The sequence below is a fragment of the Cryptomeria japonica genome, unplaced genomic scaffold, assembly GCF_030272615.1.
Source record: "Cryptomeria japonica unplaced genomic scaffold, Sugi_1.0 HiC_scaffold_64, whole genome shotgun sequence".
Taxonomy (NCBI): Eukaryota; Viridiplantae; Streptophyta; class Pinopsida; order Cupressales; family Cupressaceae; genus Cryptomeria; species Cryptomeria japonica.
Window position 1 is genome coordinate 464,514 of NW_026728886.1, and position 23,181 is coordinate 487,694.

General features: G+C 63.5%; 4 non-coding genes across 4 annotated transcripts; all 4 read right to left on the minus strand.

The window, feature by feature from the left end:
- Positions 1–667: 667 nt before the first annotated feature.
- On the minus strand, positions 668–786 carry LOC131863516 (5S ribosomal RNA). Its single transcript, XR_009362416.1, has one exon. It is a non-coding gene; the product is annotated as a 5S ribosomal RNA (ribosomal RNA).
- A 5,896-nt stretch (positions 787–6,682) lies between these two features.
- LOC131863517 (5S ribosomal RNA) lies at positions 6,683–6,801 on the minus strand. Its single transcript, XR_009362417.1, has one exon. It is a non-coding gene; the product is annotated as a 5S ribosomal RNA (ribosomal RNA).
- A 5,916-nt stretch (positions 6,802–12,717) lies between these two features.
- On the minus strand, positions 12,718–12,836 carry LOC131863518 (5S ribosomal RNA). Its single transcript, XR_009362418.1, has one exon. It is a non-coding gene; the product is annotated as a 5S ribosomal RNA (ribosomal RNA).
- A 5,916-nt stretch (positions 12,837–18,752) lies between these two features.
- On the minus strand, positions 18,753–18,871 carry LOC131863519 (5S ribosomal RNA). The gene has a single exon (XR_009362419.1). It is a non-coding gene; the product is annotated as a 5S ribosomal RNA (ribosomal RNA).
- Between the last annotated feature and the right edge of the window lie 4,310 nt (positions 18,872–23,181).

A 23,181-nucleotide genomic window follows, 5' to 3' on the forward strand; every position in this document is an offset into this window, starting at 1 on the left:
TTGTCCGGTTTGCCTCGGGTGCGCACCTTGCGTGCACCTTCGCCAGGGTGGGCGCCTTGGTGCGCACACCTTGGCTGGGCTGCGCACCCGGGCGCGCACACCTTGGCACCCGCGTTTCCTTCATTTTAAATTTTTTTTTTTTACAATCTCTCAAGTGGGAAATTCTATAATCTCAACTTTTTTTGCCTTTTCAGGAAACTTTTGAATGGAGCGCATCATTGGTGCGCTCCGAAGTGTGCTCCAAGGTGCGCACCTCTGGTGTGCTCCAAAGCTCTCTCCAGCTGCGTGCACCTGCCCCGGTCGCGCACCCGGCCCCGCCCAGCTTCGCTCACCTGTCCCGGGCGTCTGGTGCGGAACCTTAGAGTAAGAAACATCACCGTGCACCTTGGCCAACGTGCGCGACTCGACCGAGCGCGCACTGGCCGAGGTGCACACCGATTTCACCTGGGTGCGCGCGCAGCACCTCGGGCGCACCGGGGTGCGCGCACAACGCCCGGGTTGCACCGTGGCCTGTGTGCTCGGGGCGCCTCGGGTGCGCGCTCGGTGTCGCCCCCGCGCGCGCGGTAGTGCGGGCAGCGCACCCCGGCCCGGCCCGGCCCCGACGAGAACGCAAACGGGCAAAAGGTTTATTCAAATAGCATTGCGACGCCCGGCGAAAAACTAAAAAAGGGTGCAACACCGGGACTTCCCGGGAGGTCACCCATCCCAGTACTACTCCGGCCCAAGCGCGCTTAACTGCGGAGTTCTGATGGGATCCGGTGCACTAACGCTGGTATGATCGCACCCGTTATGAGCTTGTCGCAGTGTGTACTTAGCAAACCGCGACCCACGTGCGAATCCACCCCGGCCACCCACCCCCGTCGAGGTGCACACCCTCCCTCGCGAAGTGCGCCCCGTTCGCCAAGTGTGAGCCCTGCCCGGGTGCGCGCACCTTGCTAGGGCGTCGGGTGTGCACCCGGCCCGGCCTACGTGCGTGCACCTGGACGGGGCGTCGTGTGCGTGCAGTGTCCCGTCTGCAACGCGGTGCCCACACACCACCTCGGGCGCAACGACCTGCGCTCACATGTGGGCCGAGTGCACCTTGGTGCATGTTCGGGGCGCCTCGGGTGCACGCTCGATCTTGCCCCGGTGCACCAAGGCGCTCGGTTTGCCCCGGGTGCGCACTTGGTGCAAGGTGGGCACCCAAAATAGGGATCAAGCACCAAAACACAAGTTTCGGGATGCAAAATGGGACCCAAGGACCACAAATGCGTTCCAAGACCCATGATGGGTCCACGAGAACAAAAATGTGTTCCGAGACTTAATAAACAAATATTGGGTTTTAGGAGAAGAAACATGCTCTGATGCCCAAAACGAGAATCGACCCCGAAAAGGCCACAGGCCAAAAGTGGGATGCGAGACAAAAAAAAATGGGACCCGAGGACCAAAATTGGGTTCCCAGGTCGAAGACAGGGCAACCGGACAAGAAACGACCTCTAAGGCTCGAAATGAGTCCCGACGACTAAAACTTGACAAGAAGCACCCATCAGGCACCCAACTCGACACCCATGGGATGCCGACCCACCCGGGCTTCCACCTAGCACACCTTGGCACCCACCCACCCTCGCACCCAACCTCGCACCCAACTTAGCACCTTTGAACCCACATTGGCACTCACCCTGACCCTGGCACCTTGGAACCCACATTGGCACTCACCTTGACCCTGGCACCCACCTTTGCACTCACCTTGGGACCCACCCTGGCTCCCACCTCGGCACCCACCCAGACACCCACCTTGGTTCCTTGGCACCCACCTTGGATCCTTGGCACCCACCCCGACACCCACCTTGGCACGCAACTTGGCTACTTGCCACCCACCTTGGCTCCTTGACGCCCACCCCGACAACCACCCCGTGACCTACCCTGGCTAGGGTTGGTGCACACCCACCCTGGTGCCCACCTTGGCACCCACCCCATGACCCACCTTGGCACGCACCTTAGTACCCACCCCGTTACCCACCCTAGGACCCACCCCGTGACCCACCTTGGCCAGGGTGGGTGCCTTGGTGCGCACAACTTGCCTGGGCTGCACACCAGGGCGGGCTCAAGATGGCACCCGCGTTCCGTTTTTTTCACTATCTTTCAAAACGGAAATTTTAAAATCTCGTTTTTTTTTTTTTTTTGCCTTTTCTGGAAATTAGTGAAGGCAGCGCATCAAAGGTGCGCAATGCTGGTGCGAACCCGGGAGCGCTCCGATGTGTGCTCCAAGGTGCGGCGTGCACGAAGTCCGAGCCCGGCTTGCCCCGGGTGCGCACCTCGCGTGCACCTTCGCCGGGGTGAGCACCTTGGCTGGGTTGCGCGCCCTGGTGCGCACCAAGGAGCGCTCTGAAGTGTGCTCCAAGGTGCGGCGTGCACGAAGTCGGAGCTCGGTTTGCCCCGGGTGTGCACCTCGGGTGCGCACCTCGCGTGCACCTTCGCTGCGGTGGGCACCTTGGCTGGGTTGCGCGCCTTGGTGGGCACCATGCAGTGCACGAAGTCGGAGCCCGGTTTGCCCCGGGCGCGCACCTCCGCCAGGGTGGGCACCTTGGTGCGCACAACTTGCCTGGGCTGCGCACCAGGAAGGGCTCAAGATGGCACCCGCGTTCCGTTTTTTTCACTATCTTTCAGAACGGAAATTTTAAAATATCGTTTTTTTTTGCCTTTTCTGGAAATTAGTGAAGGCAGCGCATCAAAGGTGCGCAACGCTGGTGCGAACCTGGGAGCGCTCCGATGTGTGCTCCAAGGTGCGGCGTGCACGAAGTCGGAGCCCGGTTTGCCCCGGGTGCGCCCTGGTGGGCACCATGGTGCGCACCAAGGAGCGCTCCGAAGTGTGCTCCAAGGTGCGGCCTGCACGAAGTCGGAGCCCGGTTTGCCCCGGGTGTGCACCGCGGGTGGGCACCTTGGTGCGCATGCCTTGCCTGGGCTGCGCACCAGGGCGGGCTCAAGATGGCACCCGCGTTCCGTTTTTTTCACTATCTTTCAAAACGGAAATTTTAAAATCTCATTTTTTTTTGCCTTTTCTGGAAATTAGTGAAGGCAGCGCATCAAAGGTGCGCACCTCGCTGCCCACCACGGTGCGCAACGCCGGTGGGCACCCGGGAGTGCTTCGAAGTGTGCTCCAAGGTGCTGCGTGCACGTTGTCGGAGCCCGGTTTGCCCCGGGTGCGCACCTCGCGTGCACCTTCGTCGGGGTGGGCACCTTGGCTGGGTTTGCCCCGGCTGCGCTCCGAAGCGGGGTTATTGGAGCGCCGCCTCTTTTTTTGTCGGAGCGTTTGGTGGGGTTTCTCGCATTGGCTCTTCCCAGGCCCGGTTGCCACCCTGGCGCGCACGAAGTCGGAAGTAGGGTTAATTGCCCGGGTGCGCACCTTTGCCAGGGTGGGCACCTTACCTGGGCTGTGCACCAGGGCGGGCTCAAGATGGCACCCGCGTTCCGTTTTTTTCACTATCTTTCAAAACGGAAATTTTAAAATCTCCTCTTTTTTTTGCCTTTTCTGGAAATTAGTGAAGGCAGCGCATCAAAGGTGCGCACCTCGCTGCCCACCTTGGTGTGCTCTGAGGTGCGCACCCGGGAGCGCTACGAAGTGTGCTCCAAGGTGCGGCGTGCACGTTGTCGGAGCCCGGTTTGCCCCGGGTGCGCACCTCGCCTGCACCTTGGCCGGGGTGGGCACCCTGGCTGGGTTTGCCCAGGGTGCGCTCCGAAGCGGGGTTACTGGAGCGCCCCCTCTTTTTTTGTCAGAGCGTTTGGTGGGGTTTCTCGCATTGGCTCTTCCCAGGCCCGGTTGTTGGGTGCGCTCCCACCCTGGCGCGCGCGAAGTTGGAAGTTGGGTTAATTGCCCGGGCGCGCACCTTCGCCAGGGTGGGCACCTTGGTGCGCACACCTTGGCTGGGCTGCGCACCAGGGCGGGCTCAAGATGGCACCAGCATTCCCTTTTTCTCACTATCTTTCAAAACGGAAATTTTAAAATCTCGTTTTTTTTTGCCTTTTATGGAAATTAGTGAAGGCATCGCATCAAAGGTGCGCACCTCGCTGCCCACCTTGGTGTGCTCCGAGGTGCCCACCACGGTGCGCTCCGAGGTGCCCACCACGGTGCGCAACGCCGGTGCGAACCCGGGAGCGCCCCGATGTGTGCTCCAAGGTGCGGCGTGCACGAAGCCGGACCCCGGTTTGCCCCGGGTGCGCACCTCGCGTGCACCTTGGTGCGCACACCTTGGCTGGGTTGCGCGGCCTGGTGGGCACCATGGTGCGCACCAAGGAGCGCTCCGAAGTGTGCTCCAAGGTGCGGCGTGCACGAAGTCCTAGCCCGGTTTGCCCCGGGTGCGCACCTTCGCCGCGGTGGGCACCATGGCGTGCACGAAGTCGGAGCCCGGTTTGCCCCGGGTGCGCACCTCGCGTGCACCTTCGCCGGGGTGGGCACCTCGGCTGGGTTGCGCGCCCTGGTGCGCACCAAGGAGCGCTCCGAAGTGTGCTCCAAGGTGCGGCGTGCACGAAGTCGGAGCCCGGTTTGCCCCGGGTGCGCACCTTCGCCGCGGTGGGCACCCTGGTGCGCACCATGGCGTGCACGAAGTCGGAGCCCGGTTTGCCCCGGGTGCGCACCTCGCGTGCACCTTCGGCGGGGTTGCGCGCCCTGGTGCGCACCAAGGAGCGCTCCGAAGTGTGCTCCAAGGTGCGGCGTGCACGAAGTCGGAGCCCGGTTTGCCCCGGGTGCGCACCTCGCGTGCACCTTCGGCGGGGTTGCGCGCCCTGGTGGGCACCATGGTGCGCACCAAGGAGCGCTCCGAAGTGTGCTCCAAGGTGCGGCGTGCACGAAGTCGGAGCCCGGTTTGCCCCGGGTGCGCACCTCGCGTGCACCTTCGCCGCGGTGGGCACCATGGCGTGCACGAAGTCGGAGCCCGGTTTGCCCCGGGTGCGCACCTCGCGTGCACCTTCGCCGGGGTGGGCACCTCGGCTGGGTTGCGCGCCCTGGTGCGCACCAAGGAGCGCTCCGAAGTGTGCTCCAAGGTGCGGCGTGCACGAAGTCGGAGCCCGGTTTGCCCCGGGTGCGCACCTCGCGTGCACCTTGGCGCGGTGGGCACCATGGCGTGCACGAAGTCGGAGCCCGGTTTGCCCCGGGTGCGCACCCCGCGTGCACCTTCGCCGGGGTGGGCACCTCGGCTGGGTTGCGCGCCCTGGTGCGCACCAAGGAGCGCTCCGAAGTGTGCTCCAAGGTGCGGCGTGCACGAAGTCGGAGCCCGGTTTGCCCCGGGTGCGCACCTCGCGTGCACCTTCGCCGCGGTGGGCACCTTGGCTGGGTTGGGCACCATTGAGCGCTCCGAAGTGTGCTCCAAGGTGCGCACCATGGCCCTCCAAGGTGCGCAGCATGGCGTGCACGAAGTCGGAGCCCGGTTTGCCCCGGGTGCGCACCTCGCGTGCACCTTCGCCAGGGTGGGCACCTCGGTGCGCACACCTTCTCAATGTTTTCTTGCCTTTTCTGGAAATTGGTGAAGGCAGCGCATCAAAGGTGCGCACCTCGGTGTGCTCCGAGGTGCGAACCCGAGAGCGCTCCGAGGTGCCCACGAAGTCGAAAGTCGGGTTAATTGCATTGTTTTCCCCGGGTGCGCTCCGAGGTGCGCAACATCGGTGCGCACCAAGGAGGGCTCCGAAGTGTGCTCCAAGGTGCGCACGATTCGGAGCTCGGTTTGCCCGGGGTGCGCACACCTTGGCTGGGTTGCGCACCCTTTGTGCGCTCCAAGGTGCGCACGAAGTCGGAGCTCGGTTTGCCCCGGGTGCGCACCTTGATGCGCACGCCTTGGCTGGGCTGCGCACCTTGGTGGGCGCCATGGTGCGCACCTTTCGTGCGCTCCAAGGTGCGCACGAAGTCGGAGCTCGGTTTGCCCCGGGTGCGCACCTTGGTGGGCGCCATGGTGCACTCCGAGGTGCCCAAGATTGGTGCGCACCAAGGAGCGCTCCGAAGTGCGCTCCAAGGTGCGCAGGTGCGCGCGAAGTCGAAAGTTGGGTTAATTGTCCGGTTTGCCTCGGGTGCGCACCTTGCGTGCACCTTCGCCAGGGTGGGCGCCTTGGTGCGCACACCTTGGCTGGGCTGCGCACCCGGGCGCGCACACCTTGGCACCCGCGTTTCCTTCATTTTAAATTTTTTTTTTTTACAATCTCTCAAGTGGGAAATTCTATAATCTCAACTTTTTTTGCCTTTTCAGGAAACTTTTGAATGGAGCGCATCATTGGTGCGCTCCGAAGTGTGCTCCAAGGTGCGCACCTCTGGTGTGCTCCAAAGCTCTCTCCAGCTGCGTGCACCTGCCCCGGCCGCGCACCCGGCCCCGCCCAGCTTCGCTCACCTGTCCCGGGCGTCTGGTGCGGAACCTTAGAGTAAGAAACATCACCGTGCACCTTGGCCAACGTGCGCGACTCGACCGAGCGCGCACTGGCCGAGGTGCACACCGATTTCACCTGGGTGCGCGCGCAGCACCTCGGGCGCACCGGGGTGCGCGCACAACGCCCGGGTTGCACCGTGGCCTGTGTGCTCGGGGCGCCTCGGGTGCGCGCTCGGTGTCGCCCCCGCGCGCGCGGTAGTGCGGGCAGCGCACCCCGGCCCGGCCCGGCCCCGACGAGAACGCAAACGGGCAAAAGGTTTATTCAAATAGCATTGCGACGCCCGGCGAAAAACTAAAAAAGGGTGCAACACCGGGACTTCCCGGGAGGTCACCCATCCCAGTACTACTCCGGCCCAAGCGCGCTTAACTGCGGAGTTCTGATGGGATCCGGTGCACTAACGCTGGTATGATCGCACCCGTTATGAGCTTGTCGCAGTGTGTACTTAGCAAACCGCGACCCACGTGCGAATCCACCCCGGCCACCCACCCCCGTCGAGGTGCACACCCTCCCTCGCGAAGTTCGCCCCGTTCGCCAAGTGTGAGCCCTGCCCGGGTGCGCGCACCTTGCTAGGGCGTCGGGTGTGCACCCGGCCCGGCCTACGTGCGTGCACCTGGACGGGGCGTCGTGTGCGTGCAGTGTCCCGTCTGCAACGCGGTGCCCACACACCACCTCGGGCGCAACGACCTGCGCTCACATGTGGGCCGAGTGCACCTTGGTGCATGTTCGGGGCGCCTCGGGTGCACGCTCGATCTTGCCCCGGTGCACCAAGGCGCTCGGTTTGCCCCGGGTGCGCACTTGGTGCAAGGTGGGCACCCAAAATAGGGATCAAGCACCAAAACACAAGTTTCGGGATGCAAAATGGGACCCAAGGACCACAAATGCGTTCCAAGACCCATGATGGGTCCACGAGAACAAAAATGTGTTCCGAGACTTAATAAACAAATATTGGGTTTTAGGAGAAGAAACATGCTCTGATGCCCAAAACGAGAATCGACCCCGAAAAGGCCACAGGCCAAAAGTGGGATGCGAGACAAAAAAAAATGGGACCCGAGGACCAAAATTGGGTTCCCAGGTCGAAGACAGGGCAACCGGACAAGAAACGACCTCTAAGGCTCGAAATGAGTCCCGACGACTAAAACTTGACAAGAAGCACCCATCAGGCACCCAACTCGACACCCATGGGATGCCGACCCACCCGGGCTTCCACCTAGCACACCTTGGCACCCACCCACCCTCGCACCCAACCTCGCACCCAACTTAGCACCTTTGAACCCACATTGGCACTCACCCTGACCCTGGCACCTTGGAACCCACATTGGCACTCACCTTGACCCTGGCACCCACCTTTGCACTCACCTTGGGACCCACCCTGGCTCCCACCTCGGCACCCACCCAGACACCCACCTTGGTTCCTTGGCACCCACCTTGGATCCTTGGCACCCACCCCGACACCCACCTTGGCACGCAACTTGGCTACTTGCCACCCACCTTGGCTCCTTGACGCCCACCCCGACAACCACCCCGTGACCTACCCTGGCTAGGGTTGGTGCACACCCACCCTGGTGCCCACCTTGGCACCCACCCCATGACCCACCTTGGCACGCACCTTAGTACCCACCCCGTTACCCACCCTAGGACCCACCCCGTGACCCACCTTGGCCAGGGTGGGTGCCTTGGTGCGCACAACTTGCCTGGGCTGCACACCAGGGCGGGCTCAAGATGGCACCCGCGTTCCGTTTTTTTCACTATCTTTCAAAACGGAAATTTTAAAATCTCGTTTTTTTTTTTTTTTTGCCTTTTCTGGAAATTAGTGAAGGCAGCGCATCAAAGGTGCGCAATGCTGGTGCGAACCCGGGAGCGCTCCGATGTGTGCTCCAAGGTGCGGCGTGCACGAAGTCCGAGCCCGGCTTGCCCCGGGTGCGCACCTCGCGTGCACCTTCGCCGGGGTGAGCACCTTGGCTGGGTTGCGCGCCCTGGTGCGCACCAAGGAGCGCTCTGAAGTGTGCTCCAAGGTGCGGCGTGCACGAAGTCGGAGCTCGGTTTGCCCCGGGTGTGCACCTCGGGTGCGCACCTCGCGTGCACCTTCGCTGCGGTGGGCACCTTGGCTGGGTTGCGCGCCTTGGTGGGCACCATGCAGTGCACGAAGTCGGAGCCCGGTTTGCCCCGGGCGCGCACCTCCGCCAGGGTGGGCACCTTGGTGCGCACAACTTGCCTGGGCTGCGCACCAGGAAGGGCTCAAGATGGCACCCGCGTTCCGTTTTTTTCACTATCTTTCAGAACGGAAATTTTAAAATATCGTTTTTTTTTGCCTTTTCTGGAAATTAGTGAAGGCAGCGCATCAAAGGTGCGCAACGCTGGTGCGAACCTGGGAGCGCTCCGATGTGTGCTCCAAGGTGCGGCGTGCACGAAGTCGGAGCCCGGTTTGCCCCGGGTGCGCCCTGGTGGGCACCATGGTGCGCACCAAGGAGCGCTCCGAAGTGTGCTCCAAGGTGCGGCCTGCACGAAGTCGGAGCCCGGTTTGCCCCGGGCGTGCACCGCGGGTGGGCACCTTGGTGCGCATGCCTTGCCTGGGCTGCGCACCAGGGCGGGCTCAAGATGGCACCCGCGTTCCGTTTTTTTCACTATCTTTCAAAACGGAAATTTTAAAATCTCATTTTTTTTTGCCTTTTCTGGAAATTAGTGAAGGCAGCGCATCAAAGGTGCGCACCTCGCTGCCCACCACGGTGCGCAACGCCGGTGGGCACCCGGGAGTGCTTCGAAGTGTGCTCCAAGGTGCTGCGTGCACGTTGTCGGAGCCCGGTTTGCCCCGGGTGCGCACCTCGCGTGCACCTTCGTCGGGGTGGGCACCTTGGCTGGGTTTGCCCCGGCTGCGCTCCGAAGCGGGGTTATTGGAGCGCCGCCTCTTTTTTTGTCGGAGCGTTTGGTGGGGTTTCTCGCATTGGCTCTTCCCAGGCCCGGTTGCCACCCTGGCGCGCACGAAGTCGGAAGTAGGGTTAATTGCCCAGGTGCGCACCTTTGCCAGGGTGGGCACCTTACCTGGGCTGTGCACCAGGGCGGGCTCAAGATGGCACCCGCGTTCCGTTTTTTTCACTATCTTTCAAAACGGAAATTTTAAAATCTCCTCTTTTTTTTGCCTTTTCTGGAAATTAGTGAAGGCAGCGCATCAAAGGTGCGCACCTCGCTGCCCACCTTGGTGTGCTCTGAGGTGCGCACCCGGGAGCGCTACGAAGTGTGCTCCAAGGTGCGGCGTGCACGTTGTCGGAGCCCGGTTTGCCCCGGGTGCGCACCTCGCCTGCACCTTGGCCGGGGTGGGCACCCTGGCTGGGTTTGCCCAGGGTGCGCTCCGAAGCGGGGTTACTGGAGCGCCCCCTCTTTTTTTGTCAGAGCGTTTGGTGGGGTTTCTCGCATTGGCTCTTCCCAGGCCCGGTTGTTGGGTGCGCTCCCACCCTGGCGCGCGCGAAGTTGGAAGTTGGGTTAATTGCCCGGGCGCGCACCTTCGCCAGGGTGGGCACCTTGGTGCGCACACCTTGGCTGGGCTGCGCACCAGGGCGGGCTCAAGATGGCACCAGCATTCCCTTTTTCTCACTATCTTTCAAAACGGAAATTTTAAAATCTCGTTTTTTTTTGCCTTTTATGGAAATTAGTGAAGGCATCGCATCAAAGGTGCGCACCTCGCTGCCCACCTTGGTGTGCTCCGAGGTGCCCACCACGGTGCGCTCCGAGGTGCCCACCACGGTGCGCAACGCCGGTGCGAACCCGGGAGCGCCCCGATGTGTGCTCCAAGGTGCGGCGTGCACGAAGCCGGACCCCGGTTTGCCCCGGGTGCGCACCTCGCGTGCACCTTGGTGCGCACACCTTGGCTGGGTTGCGCGGCCTGGTGGGCACCATGGTGCGCACCAAGGAGCGCTCCAAAGTGTGCTCCAAGGTGCGGCGTGCACGAAGTCCTAGCCCGGTTTGCCCCGGGTGCGCACCTTCGCCGCGGTGGGCACCATGGCGTGCACGAAGTCGGAGCCCGGTTTGCCCCGGGTGCGCACCTCGCGTGCACCTTCGCCGGGGTGGGCACCTCGGCTGGGTTGCGCGCCCTGGTGCGCACCAAGGAGCGCTCCGAAGTGTGCTCCAAGGTGCGGCGTGCACGAAGTCGGAGCCCGGTTTGCCCCGGGTGCGCACCTTCGCCGCGGTGGGCACCCTGGTGCGCACCATGGCGTGCACGAAGTCGGAGCCCGGTTTGCCCCGGGTGCGCACCTCGCGTGCACCTTCGGCGGGGTTGCGCGCCCTGGTGCGCACCAAGGAGCGCTCCGAAGTGTGCTCCAAGGTGCGGCGTGCACGAAGTCGGAGCCCGGTTTGCCCCGGGTGCGCACCTCGCGTGCACCTTCGGCGGGGTTGCGCGCCCTGGTGGGCACCATGGTGCGCACCAAGGAGCGCTCCGAAGTGTGCTCCAAGGTGCGGCGTGCACGAAGTCGGAGCCCGGTTTGCCCCGGGTGCGCACCTCGCGTGCACCTTCGCCGCGGTGGGCACCATGGCGTGCACGAAGTCGGAGCCCGGTTTGCCCCGGGTGCGCACCTCGCGTGCACCTTCGCCGGGGTGGGCACCTCGGCTGGGTTGCGCGCCCTGGTGCGCACCAAGGAGCGCTCCGAAGTGTGCTCCAAGGTGCGGCGTGCACGAAGTCGGAGCCCGGTTTGCCCCGGGTGCGCACCTCGCGTGCACCTTCGCCGCGGTGGGCACCATGGCGTGCACGAAGTCGGAGCCCGGTTTGCCCCGGGTGCGCACCCCGCGTGCACCTTCGCCGGGGTGGGCACCTCGGCTGGGTTGCGCGCCCTGGTGCGCACCAAGGAGCGCTCCGAAGTGTGCTCCAAGGTGCGGCGTGCACGAAGTCGGAGCCCGGTTTGCCCCGGGTGCGCACCTCGCGTGCACCTTCGCCGCGGTGGGCACCTTGGCTGGGTTGGGCACCATTGAGCGCTCCGAAGTGTGCTCCAAGGTGCGCACCATGGCCCTCCAAGGTGCGCAGCATGGCGTGCACGAAGTCGGAGCCCGGTTTGCCCCGGGTGCGCACCTCGCGTGCACCTTCGCCAGGGTGGGCACCTCGGTGCGCACACCTTCTCAATGTTTTCTTGCCTTTTCTGGAAATTGGTGAAGGCAGCGCATCAAAGGTGCGCACCTCGGTGTGCTCCGAGGTGCGAACCCGAGAGCGCTCCGAGGTGCCCACGAAGTCGAAAGTCGGGTTAATTGCATTGTTTTCCCCGGGTGCGCTCCGAGGTGCGCAACATCGGTGCGCACCAAGGAGGGCTCCGAAGTGTGCTCCAAGGTGCGCACGATTCGGAGCTCGGTTTGCCCGGGGTGCGCACACCTTGGCTGGGTTGCGCACCCTTTGTGCGCTCCAAGGTGCGCACGAAGTCGGAGCTCGGTTTGCCCCGGGTGCGCACCTTCGCCAGGGTGCGCACCTTGATGCGCACGCCTTGGCTGGGCTGCGCACCTTGGTGGGCGCCATGGTGCGCACCTTTCGTGCGCTCCAAGGTGCGCACGAAGTCGGAGCTCGGTTTGCCCCGGGTGCGCACCTTGGTGGGCGCCATGGTGCACTCCGAGGTGCCCAAGATTGGTGCGCACCAAGGAGCGCTCCGAAGTGCGCTCCAAGGTGCGCAGGTGCGCGCGAAGTCGAAAGTTGGGTTAATTGTCCGGTTTGCCTCGGGTGCGCACCTTGCGTGCACCTTCGCCAGGGTGGGCGCCTTGGTGCGCACACCTTGGCTGGGCTGCGCACCCGGGCGCGCACACCTTGGCACCCGCGTTTCCTTCATTTTAAATTTTTTTTTTTTACAATCTCTCAAGTGGGAAATTCTATAATCTCAACTTTTTTTGCCTTTTCAGGAAACTTTTGAATGGAGCGCATCATTGGTGCGCTCCGAAGTGTGCTCCAAGGTGCGCACCTCTGGTGTGCTCCAAAGCTCTCTCCAGCTGCGTGCACCTGCCCCGGTCGCGCACCCGGCCCCGCCCAGCTTCGCTCACCTGTCCCGGGCGTCTGGTGCGGAACCTTAGAGTAAGAAACATCACCGTGCACCTTGGCCAACGTGCGCGACTCGACCGAGCGCGCACTGGCCGAGGTGCACACCGATTTCACCTGGGTGCGCGCGCAGCACCTCGGGCGCACCGGGGTGCGCGCACAACGCCCGGGTTGCACCGTGGCCTGTGTGCTCGGGGCGCCTCGGGTGCGCGCTCGGTGTCGCCCCCCGCGCGCGCGGTAGTGCGGGCAGCGCACCCCGGCCCGGCCCGGCCCCGACGAGAACGCAAACGGGCAAAAGGTTTATTCAAATAGCATTGCGACGCCCGGCGAAAAACTAAAAAAGGGTGCAACACCGGGACTTCCCGGGAGGTCACCCATCCCAGTACTACTCCGGCCCAAGCGCGCTTAACTGCGGAGTTCTGATGGGATCCGGTGCACTAACGCTGGTATGATCGCACCCGTTATGAGCTTGTCGCAGTGTGTACTTAGCAAACCGCGACCCACGTGCGAATCCACCCCGGCCACCCACCCCCGTCGAGGTGCACACCCTCCCTCGCGAAGTGCGCCCCGTTCGCCAAGTGTGAGCCCTGCCCGGGTGCGCGCACCTTGCTAGGGCGTCGGGTGTGCACCCGGCCCGGCCTACGTGCGTGCACCTGGACGGGGCGTCGTGTGCGTGCAGTGTCCCGTCTGCAACGCGGTGCCCACACACCACCTCGGGCGCAACGACCTGCGCTCACATGTGGGCCGAGTGCACCTTGGTGCATGTTCGGGGCGCCTCGGGTGCACGCTCGATCTTGCCCCGGTGCACCAAGGCGCTCGGTTTGCCCCGGGTGCGCACTTGGTGCAAGGTGGGCACCCAAAATAGGGATCAAGCACCAAAACACAAGTTTCGGGATGCAAAATGGGACCCAAGGACCACAAATGCGTTCCAAGACCCATGATGGGTCCACGAGAACAAAAATGTGTTCCGAGACTTAATAAACAAATATTGGGTTTTAGGAGAAGAAACATGCTCTGATGCCCAAAACGAGAATCGACCCCGAAAAGGCCACAGGCCAAAAGTGGGATGCGAGACAAAAAAAAATGGGACCCGAGGACCAAAATTGGGTTCCCAGGTCGAAGACAGGGCAACCGGACAAGAAACGACCTCTAAGGCTCGAAATGAGTCCCGACGACTAAAACTTGACAAGAAGCACCCATCAGGCACCCAACTCGACACCCATGGGATGCCGACCCACCCGGGCTTCCACCTAGCACACCTTGGCACCCACCCACCCTCGCACCCAACCTCGCACCCAACTTAGCACCTTTGAACCCACATTGGCACTCACCCTGACCCTGGCACCTTGGAACCCACATTGGCACTCACCTTGACCCTGGCACCCACCTTTGCACTCACCTTGGGACCCACCCTGGCTCCCACCTCGGCACCCACCCAGACACCCACCTTGGTTCCTTGGCACCCACCTTGGATCCTTGGCACCCACCCCGACACCCACCTTGGCACGCAACTTGGCTACTTGCCACCCACCTTGGCTCCTTGACGCCCACCCCGACAACCACCCCGTGACCTACCCTGGCTAGGGTTGGTGCACACCCACCCTGGTGCCCACCTTGGCACCCACCCCATGACCCACCTTGGCACGCACCTTAGTACCCACCCCGTTACCCACCCTAGGACCCACCCCGTGACCCACCTTGGCCAGGGTGGGTGCCTTGGTGCGCACAACTTGCCTGGGCTGCACACCAGGGCGGGCTCAAGATGGCACCCGCGTTCCGTTTTTTTCACTATCTTTCAAAACGGAAATTTTAAAATCTCGTTTTTTTTTTTTTTTTTGCCTTTTCTGGAAATTAGTGAAGGCAGCGCATCAAAGGTGCGCAATGCTGGTGCGAACCCGGGAGCGCTCCGATGTGTGCTCCAAGGTGCGGCGTGCACGAAGTCCGAGCCCGGCTTGCCCCGGGTGCGCACCTCGCGTGCACCTTCGCCGGGGTGAGCACCTTGGCTGGGTTGCGCGCCCTGGTGCGCACCAAGGAGCGCTCTGAAGTGTGCTCCAAGGTGCGGCGTGCACGAAGTCGGAGCTCGGTTTGCCCCGGGTGTGCACCTCGGGTGCGCACCTCGCGTGCACCTTCGCTGCGGTGGGCACCTTGGCTGGGTTGCGCGCCTTGGTGGGCACCATGCAGTGCACGAAGTCGGAGCCCGGTTTGCCCCGGGCGCGCACCTCCGCCAGGGTGGGCACCTTGGTGCGCACAACTTGCCTGGGCTGCGCACCAGGAAGGGCTCAAGATGGCACCCGCGTTCCGTTTTTTTCACTATCTTTCAGAACGGAAATTTTAAAATATCGTTTTTTTTTGCCTTTTCTGGAAATTAGTGAAGGCAGCGCATCAAAGGTGCGCAACGCTGGTGCGAACCTGGGAGCGCTCCGATGTGTGCTCCAAGGTGCGGCGTGCACGAAGTCGGAGCCCGGTTTGCCCCGGGTGCGCCCTGGTGGGCACCATGGTGCGCACCAAGGAGCGCTCCGAAGTGTGCTCCAAGGTGCGGCCTGCACGAAGTCGGAGCCCGGTTTGCCCCGGGTGTGCACCGCGGGTGGGCACCTTGGTGCGCATGCCTTGCCTGGGCTGCGCACCAGGGCGGGCTCAAGATGGCACCCGCGTTCCGTTTTTTTCACTATCTTTCAAAACGGAAATTTTAAAATCTCATTTTTTTTTGCCTTTTCTGGAAATTAGTGAAGGCAGCGCATCAAAGGTGCGCACCTCGCTGCCCACCACGGTGCGCAACGCCGGTGGGCACCCGGGAGTGCTTCGAAGTGTGCTCCAAGGTGCTGCGTGCACGTTGTCGGAGCCCGGTTTGCCCCGGGTGCGCACCTCGCGTGCACCTTCGTCGGGGTGGGCACCTTGGCTGGGTTTGCCCCGGCTGCGCTCCGAAGCGGGGTTATTGGAGCGCCGCCTCTTTTTTTGTCGGAGCGTTTGGTGGGGTTTCTCGCATTGGCTCTTCCCAGGCCCGGTTGCCACCCTGGCGCGCACGAAGTCGGAAGTAGGGTTAATTGCCCGGGTGCGCACCTTTGCCAGGGTGGGCACCTTACCTGGGCTGTGCACCAGGGCGGGCTCAAGATGGCACCCGCGTTCCGTTTTTTTCACTATCTTTCAAAACGGAAATTTTAAAATCTCCTCTTTTTTTTGCCTTTTCTGGAAATTAGTGAAGGCAGCGCATCAAAGGTGCGCACCTCGCTGCCCACCTTGGTGTGCTCTGAGGTGCGCACCCGGGAGCGCTACGAAGTGTGCTCCAAGGTGCGGCGTGCACGTTGTCGGAGCCCGGTTTGCCCCGGGTGCGCACCTCGCCTGCACCTTGGCCGGGGTGGGCACCCTGGCTGGGTTTGCCCAGGGTGCGCTCCGAAGCGGGGTTACTGGAGCGCCCCCTCTTTTTTTGTCAGAGCGTTTGGTGGGGTTTCTCGCATTGGCTCTTCCCAGGCCCGGTTGTTGGGTGCGCTCCCACCCTGGCGCGCGCGAAGTTGGAAGTTGGGTTAATTGCCCGGGCGCGCACCTTCGCCAGGGTGGGCACCTTGGTGCGCACACCTTGGCTGGGCTGCGCACCAGGGCGGGCTCAAGATGGCACCAGCATTCCCTTTTTCTCACTATCTTTCAAAACGGAAATTTTAAAATCTCGTTTTTTTTTGCCTTTTATGGAAATTAGTGAAGGCATCGCATCAAAGGTGCGCACCTCGCTGCCCACCTTGGTGTGCTCCGAGGTGCCCACCACGGTGCGCTCCGAGGTGCCCACCACGGTGCGCAACGCCGGTGCGAACCCGGGAGCGCCCCGATGTGTGCTCCAAGGTGCGGCGTGCACGAAGCCGGACCCCGGTTTGCCCCGGGTGCGCACCTCGCGTGCACCTTGGTGCGCACACCTTGGCTGGGTTGCGCGGCCTGGTGGGCACCATGGTGCGCACCAAGGAGCGCTCCGAAGTGTGCTCCAAGGTGCGGCGTGCACGAAGTCCTAGCCCGGTTTGCCCCGGGTGCGCACCTTCGCCGCGGTGGGCACCATGGCGTGCACGAAGTCGGAGCCCGGTTTGCCCCGGGTGCGCACCTCGCGTGCACCTTCGCCGGGGTGGGCACCTCGGCTGGGTTGCGCGCCCTGGTGCGCACCAAGGAGCGCTCCGAAGTGTGCTCCAAGGTGCGGCGTGCACGAAGTCGGAGCCCGGTTTGCCCCGGGTGCGCACCTTCGCCGCGGTGGGCACCCTGGTGCGCACCATGGCGTGCACGAAGTCGGAGCCCGGTTTGCCCCGGGTGCGCACCTCGCGTGCACCTTCGGCGGGGTTGCGCGCCCTGGTGCGCACCAAGGAGCGCTCCGAAGTGTGCTCCAAGGTGCGGCGTGCACGAAGTCGGAGCCCGGTTTGCCCCGGGTGCGCACCTCGCGTGCACCTTCGGCGGGGTTGCGCGCCCTGGTGGGCACCATGGTGCGCACCAAGGAGCGCTCCGAAGTGTGCTCCAAGGTGCGGCGTGCACGAAGTCGGAGCCCGGTTTGCCCCGGGTGCGCACCTCGCGTGCACCTTCGCCGCGGTGGGCACCATGGCGTGCACGAAGTCGGAGCCCGGTTTGCCCCGGGTGCGCACCTCGCGTGCACCTTCGCCGGGGTGGGCACCTCGGCTGGGTTGCGCGCCCTGGTGCGCACCAAGGAGCGCTCCGAAGTGTGCTCCAAGGTGCGGCGTGCACGAAGTCGGAGCCCGGTTTGCCCCGGGTGCGCACCTCGCGTGCACCTTCGCCGCGGTGGGCACCATGGCGTGCACGAAGTCGGAGCCCGGTTTGCCCCGGGTGCGCACCCCGCGTGCACCTTCGCCGGGGTGGGCACCTCGGCTGGGTTGCGCGCCCTGGTGCGCACCAAGGAGCGCTCCGAAGTGTGCTCCAAGGTGCGGCGTGCACGAAGTCGGAGCCCGGTTTGCCCCGGGTGCGCACCTCGCGTGCACCTTCGCCGCGGTGGGCACCTTGGCTGGGTTGGGCACCATTGAGCGCTCCGAAGTGTGCTCCAAGGTGCGCACCATGGCCCTCCAAGGTGCGCAGCATGGCGTGCACGAAGTCGGAGCCCGGTTTGCCCCGGGTGCGCACCTCGCGTGCACCTTCGCCAGGGTGGGCACCTCGGTGCGCACACCTTCTCAATGTTTTCTTGCCTTTTCTGGAAATTGGTGAAGGCAGCGCATCAAAGGTGCGCACCTCGGTGTGCTCCGAGGTGCGAACCCGAGAGCGCTCCGAGGTGCCCACGAAGTCGAAAGTCGGGTTAATTGCATTGTTTTCCCCGGGTGCGCTCCGAGGTGCGCAACATCGGTGCGCACCAAGGAGGGCTCCGAAGTGTGCTCCAAGGTGCGCACGATTCGGAGCTCGGTTTGCCCGGGGTGCGCACACCTTGGCTGGGTTGCGCACCCTTTGTGCGCTCCAAGGTGCGCACGAAGTCGGAGCTCGGTTTGCCCCGGGTGCGCACCTTCGCCAGGGTGCGCACCTTGATGCGCACGCCTTGGCTGGGCTGCGCACCTTGGTGGGCGCCATGGTGCGCACCTTTCGTGCGCTCCAAGGTGCGCACGAAGTCGGAGCTCGGTTTGCCCCGGGTGCGCACCTTGGTGGGCGCCATGGTGCACTCCGAGGTGCCCAAGATTGGTGCGCACCAAGGAGCGCTCTGAAGTGCGCTCCAAGGTGCGCAGGTGCGCGCGAAGTCGAAAGTTGGGTTAATTGTCCGGTTTGCCTCGGGTGCGCACCTTGCGTGCACCTTCGCCAGGGTGGGCGCCTTGGTGCGCACACCTTGGCTGGGCTGCGCACCCGGGCGCGCACACCTTGGCACCCGCGTTTCCTTCATTTTAAATTTTTTTTTTTTACAATCTCTCAAGTGGGAAATTCTATAATCTCAACTTTTTTTGCCTTTTCAGGAAACTTTTGAATGGAGCGCATCATTGGTGCGCTCCGAAGTGTGCTCCAAGGTGCGCACCTCTGGTGTGCTCCAAAGCTCTCTCCAGCTGCGTGCACCTGCCCCGGCCGCGCACCCGGCCCCGCCCAGCTTCGCTCACCTGTCCCGGGCGTCTGGTGCGGAACCTTAGAGTAAGAAACATCACCGTGCACCTTGGCCAACGTGCGCGACTCGACCGAGCGCGCACTGGCCGAGGTGCACACCGATTTCACCTGGGTGCGCGCGCAGCACCTCGGGCGCACCGGGGTGCGCGCACAACGCCCGGGTTGCACCGTGGCCTGTGTGCTCGGGGCGCCTCGGGTGCGCGCTCGGTGTCGCCCCCGCGCGCGCGGTAGTGCGGGCAGCGCACCCCGGCCCGGCCCGGCCCCGACGAGAACGCAAACGGGCAAAAGGTTTATTCAAATAGCATTGCGACGCCCGGCGAAAAACTAAAAAAGGGTGCAACACCGGGACTTCCCGGGAGGTCACCCATCCCAGTACTACTCCGGCCCAAGCGCGCTTAACTGCGGAGTTCTGATGGGATCCGGTGCACTAACGCTGGTATGATCGCACCCGTTATGAGCTTGTCGCAGTGTGTACTTAGCAAACCGCGACCCACGTGCGAATCCACCCCGGCCACCCACCCCCGTCGAGGTGCACACCCTCCCTCGCGAAGTGCGCCCCGTTCGCCAAGTGTGAGCCCTGCCCGGGTGCGCGCACCTTGCTAGGGCGTCGGGTGTGCACCCGGCCCGGCCTACGTGCGTGCACCTGGACGGGGCGTCGTGTGCGTGCAGTGTCCCGTCTGCAACGCGGTGCCCACACACCACCTCGGGCGCAACGACCTGCGCTCACATGTGGGCCGAGTGCACCTTGGTGCATGTTCGGGGCGCCTCGGGTGCACGCTCGATCTTGCCCCGGTGCACCAAGGCGCTCGGTTTGCCCCGGGTGCGCACTTGGTGCAAGGTGGGCACCCAAAATAGGGATCAAGCACCAAAACACAAGTTTCGGGATGCAAAATGGGACCCAAGGACCACAAATGCGTTCCAAGACCCATGATGGGTCCACGAGAACAAAAATGTGTTCCGAGACTTAATAAACAAATATTGGGTTTTAGGAGAAGAAACATGCTCTGATGCCCAAAACGAGAATCGACCCCGAAAAGGCCACAGGCCAAAAGTGGGATGCGAGACAAAAAAAAATGGGACCCGAGGACCAAAATTGGGTTCCCAGGTCGAAGACAGGGCAACCGGACAAGAAACGACCTCTAAGGCTCGAAATGAGTCCCGACGACTAAAACTTGACAAGAAGCACCCATCAGGCACCCAACTCGACACCCATGGGATGCCGACCCACCCGGGCTTCCACCTAGCACACCTTGGCACCCACCCACCCTCGCACCCAACCTCGCACCCAACTTAGCACCTTTGAACCCACATTGGCACTCACCCTGACCCTGGCACCTTGGAACCCACATTGGCACTCACCTTGACCCTGGCACCCACCTTTGCACTCACCTTGGGACCCACCCTGGCTCCCACCTCGGCACCCACCCAGACACCCACCTTGGTTCCTTGGCACCCACCTTGGATCCTTGGCACCCACCCCGACACCCACCTTGGCACGCAACTTGGCTACTTGCCACCCACCTTGGCTCCTTGACGCCCACCCCGACAACCACCCCGTGACCTACCCTGGCTAGGGTTGGTGCACACCCACCCTGGTGCCCACCTTGGCACCCACCCCATGACCCACCTTGGCACGCACCTTAGTACCCACCCCGTTACCCACCCTAGGACCCACCCCGTGACCCACCTTGGCCAGGGTGGGTGCCTTGGTGCGCACAACTTGCCTGGGCTGCACACCAGGGCGGGCTCAAGATGGCACCCGCGTTCCGTTTTTTTCACTATCTTTCAAAACGGAAATTTTAAAATCTCGTTTTTTTTTTTTTTTTGCCTTTTCTGGAAATTAGTGAAGGCAGCGCATCAAAGGTGCGCAATGCTGGTGCGAACCCGGGAGCGCTCCGATGTGTGCTCCAAGGTGCGGCGTGCACGAAGTCCGAGCCCGGCTTGCCCCGGGTGCGCACCTCGCGTGCACCTTCGCCGGGGTGAGCACCTTGGCTGGGTTGCGCGCCCTGGTGCGCACCAAGGAGCGCTCTGAAGTGTGCTCCAAGGTGCGGCGTGCACGAAGTCGGAGCTCGGTTTGCCCCGGGTGTGCACCTCGGGTGCGCACCTCGCGTGCACCTTCGCTGCGGTGGGCACCTTGGCTGGGTTGCGCGCCTTGGTGGGCACCATGCAGTGCACGAAGTCGGAGCCCGGTTTGCCCCGGGCGCGCACCTCCGCCAGGGTGGGCACCTTGGTGCGCACAACTTGCCTGGGCTGCGCACCAGGAAGGGCTCAAGATGGCACCCGCGTTCCGTTTTTTTCACTATCTTTCAGAACGGAAATTTTAAAATATCGTTTTTTTTTGCCTTTTCTGGAAATTAGTGAAGGCAGCGCATCAAAGGTGCGCAACGCTGGTGCGAACCTGGGAGCGCTCCGATGTGTGCTCCAAGGTGCGGCGTGCACGAAGTCGGAGCCCGGTTTGCCCCGGGTGCGCCCTGGTGGGCACCATGGTGCGCACCAAGGAGCGCTCCGAAGTGTGCTCCAAGGTGCGGCCTGCACGAAGTCGGAGCCCGGTTTGCCCCGGGTGTGCACCGCGGGTGGGCACCTTGGTGCGCATGCCTTGCCTGGGCTGCGCACCAGGGCGGGCTCAAGATGGCACCCGCGTTCCGTTTTTTTCACTATCTTTCAAAACGGAAATTTTAAAATCTCATTTTTTTTTGCCTTTTCTGGAAATTAGTGAAGGCAGCGCATCAAAGGTGCGCACCTCGCTGCCCACCACGGTGCGCAACGCCGGTGGGCACCCGGGAGTGCTTCGAAGTGTGCTCCAAGGTGCTGCGTGCACGTTGTCGGAGCCCGGTTTGCCCCGGGTGCGCACCTCGCGTGCACCTTCGTCGGGGTGGGCACCTTGGCTGGGTTTGCCCCGGCTGCGCTCCGAAGCGGGGTTATTGGAGCGCCGCCTCTTTTTTTGTCGGAGCGTTTGGTGGGGTTTCTCGCATTGGCTCTTCCCAGGCCCGGTTGCCACCCTGGCGCGCACGAAGTCGGAAGTAGGGTTAATTGCCCGGGTGCGCACCTTTGCCAGGGTGGGCACCTTACCTGGGCTGTGCACCAGGGCGGGCTCAAGATGGCACCCGCGTTCCGTTTTTTTCACTATCTTTCAAAACGGAAATTTTAAAATCTCCTCTTTTTTTTGCCTTTTCTGGAAATTAGTGAAGGCAGCGCATCAAAGGTGCGCACCTCGCTGCCCACCTTGGTGTGCTCTGAGGTGCGCACCCGGGAGCGCTACGAAGTGTGCTCCAAGGTGCGGCGTGCACGTTGTCGGAGCCCGGTTTGCCCCGGGTGCGCACCTCGCCTGCACCTTGGCCGGGGTGGGCACCCTGGCTGGGTTTGCCCAGGGTGCGCTCCGAAGCGGGGTTACTGGAGCGCCCCCTCTTTTTTTGTCAGAGCGTTTGGTGGGGTTTCTCGCATTGGCTCTTCCCAGGCCCGGTTGTTGGGTGCGCTCCCACCCTGGCGCGCGCGAAGTTGGAAGTTGGGTTAATTGCCCGGGCGCGCACCTTCGCCAGGGTGGGCACCTTGGTGCGCACACCTTGGCTGGGCTGCGCACCAGGGCGGGCTCAAGATGGCACCAGCATTCCCTTTTTCTCACTATCTTTCAAAACGGAAATTTTAAAATCTCGTTTTGTTTTGCCTTTTATGGAAATTAGTGAAGGCATCGCATCAAAGGTGCGCACCTCGCTGCCCACCTTGGTGTGCTCCGAGGTGCCCACCACGGTGCGCTCCGAGGTGCCCACCACGGTGCGCAACGCCGGTGCGAACCCGGGAGCGCCCCGATGTGTGCTCCAAGGTGCGGCGTGCACGAAGCCGGACCCCGGTTTGCCCCGGGTGCGCACCTCGCGTGCACCTTGGTGCGCACACCTTGGCTGGGTTGCGCGGCCTGGTGGGCACCATGGTGCGCACCAAGGAGCGCTCCGAAGTGTGCTCCAAGGTGCGGCGTGCACGAAGTCCTAGCCCGGTTTGCCCCGGGTGCGCACCTTCGCCGCGGTGGGCACCATGGCGTGCACGAAGTCGGAGCCCGGTTTGCCCCGGGTGCGCACCTCGCGTGCACCTTCGCCGGGGTGGGCACCTCGGCTGGGTTGCGCGCCCTGGTGCGCACCAAGGAGCGCTCCGAAGTGTGCTCCAAGGTGCGGCGTGCACGAAGTCGGAGCCCGGTTTGCCCCGGGTGCGCACCTTCGCCGCGGTGGGCACCCTGGTGCGCACCATGGCGTGCACGAAGTCGGAGCCCGGTTTGCCCCGGGTGCGCACCTCGCGTGCACCTTCGGCGGGGTTGCGCGCCCTGGTGCGCACCAAGGAGCGCTCCGAAGTGTGCTCCAAGGTGCGGCGTGCACGAAGTCGGAGCCCGGTTTGCCCCGGGTGCGCACCTCGCGTGCACCTTCGGCGGGGTTGCGCGCCCTGGTGGGCACCATGGTGCGCACCAAGGAGCGCTCCGAAGTGTGCTCCAAGGTGCGGCGTGCACGAAGTCGGAGCCCGGTTTGCCCCGGGTGCGCACCTCGCGTGCACCTTCGCCGCGGTGGGCACCATGGCGTGCACGAAGTCGGAGCCCGGTTTGCCCCGGGTGCGCACCTCGCGTGCACCTTCGCCGGGGTGGGCACCTCGGCTGGGTTGCGCGCCCTGGTGCGCACCAAGGAGCGCTCCGAAGTGTGCTCCAAGGTGCGGCGTGCACGAAGTCGGAGCCCGGTTTGCCCCGGGTGCGCACCTCGCGTGCACCTTCGCCGCGGTGGGCACCATGG